Below are 1,874 nucleotides of genomic sequence, written 5' to 3'. Positions count from 1 at the left end.
TGTGTGAAATTCTATTTGTGTGCGTGCGTGAGTTTGTGTACATGTCTACATGTGTTTTTGCTTATAAGTGTGTTTGTGCGTCCATGTGTTTTTGTTTTTGTGTGTCTGTGTGAGAGTTTGTGAGTGTGTTTGTGTGTGTGCGTGTATGTGTGCTTGCATGCGTGTGCATGTGTCTATGAGAGCGCCCAGCTCATCTGGTCCTGAAAATGTCTTTCCGGTCTGATTACCTCCAGACATGACCATTTACAAGTCCCTTAATGCTGGTCTCCTACGTCAATGCTCTGCAGAATTGTGGCCATCCAAAACCCTTCCACCCCTCTCCTGACTCAGACCAAGTCCCATCATTCACTCTTCCTCTAACTTCTGTCCTACATTACATCCCACTTTAACAACGTCTCAATAGTAAATCTCGAACAATATTGAATCTTTGTTCACAAACTTTTCTTTAGCCTCTCACCTTTAGCCGAACTCGTCCTCACACTCAACAACTTCTCTTTCAATTCCTCCCACTTCCTACAGACAAAGGGGGTAGCCATGGGTACCCGCATGGGCCCAAGCTACGCCTGCCTCTTTGTAGGTTACGTGGAACAATCCCTCTTCCGTACCTACACCGGCCCTAAACCCCACCTCTTCCTCTGTTACATTGATGACTGTATTGGCGCCGCCTCGTGCTCCCACGAGGAGCTCGAACAGTTCATCCACTTCACTAACACCTTCCACCCCAACCTTAAGTTTACCTGGACCATCTCTAACACCTCTCTCCCCTTCCTGGACCTCTCTGTCTCCATATCGGGCAACCAGCTAGAAACCGATATTCATTTCAAGCCCACCGACTCCCACAGCTACCTAGAATACTCCTCCTCCCACCCACCTTCCTGCAAAAATGGTATCCCCTATTCCCAATTCCTTCACCTCCGCCGCATCTGCTCCCAGGATGAGGCATTCCACTCCCGTACATCTCAGTTGTCCTCGTTTTTCAAGGACCGTAACATCCCCCCCTCGGTGGTTGAGAACGCCCTCAACCGTGTCTCCCACATCTCCCGCACCTCATCCCTCACACCCCGTCCACGCAATAAGAACCAAAAAAGAATCCCCCTCGTCCTCACGTACCACCCCACCAACCTCCGGATCCAACGCATCATCCTCCGACACTTCCGCCATCTGCAATCCGACCCCACCACCAAAGACATCTTTCCCTCCCCACGCTCATCTGCTTTCCGGAGGGACAACTCTCTCCGTGACTCCCTTGTCCGCTCCACACTCCCCTCCAGCTCCACCACACCCGGCACTTTTCCCTGCAACCGCAGGAAGTGCTACACCTGCCCCCATACCTCCTCCCTCACCCCCATCCCAGGCCCCAAGAAGACTTTCCACATCAAGCAGATGTTCACCTGCACATCTGCCAATGTGGTATACTGCATCCGCTGTACCCGGTGTGGCTTCCTCTACATCGGGGAAACCAAGCGGAGACTCGGGGACCGCTTTGCAGAACACTTACGCTCGGTTCGCAACAAACAACTGCACCTCCCAGTCGCGAACCATTTCAACTCCCCCTCCCATTCCTCAGACGACATGTCCATCCTGGGCCTCCTGCAGTGCCACAACGATGCCACCCGAAGGTTGCAGGAACAGCAACTCATATTCCGCTTGGGAACCCTGCAGCCCAATGGTATCAATGTGGATTTCACAAGTTTCAAAATCTCCCCTCCCCCTACCGCATCCCAAAACCAGTCCAGCTCGTCCCTGCCTCCCTAACCTGTTCTTCCTCCCACCTATCCCCTCCTCCCACCTCAAGCCGCACCTCCATCTCCTACCGACCAACCTCATCCCGCCCCCTTGACCTGTCCGTCCTCCCTGGACTGACCTATCCCCTT

This window comes from Rhincodon typus, chromosome 20, assembly GCF_021869965.1.
Source record: "Rhincodon typus isolate 14 chromosome 20, sRhiTyp1.1, whole genome shotgun sequence".
NCBI lineage: Eukaryota > Metazoa > Chordata > Chondrichthyes > Orectolobiformes > Rhincodontidae > Rhincodon > Rhincodon typus.
The sequence above is the reverse complement of the archived record's forward strand: the minus strand, read 5'-3'. Positions refer to the sequence as shown.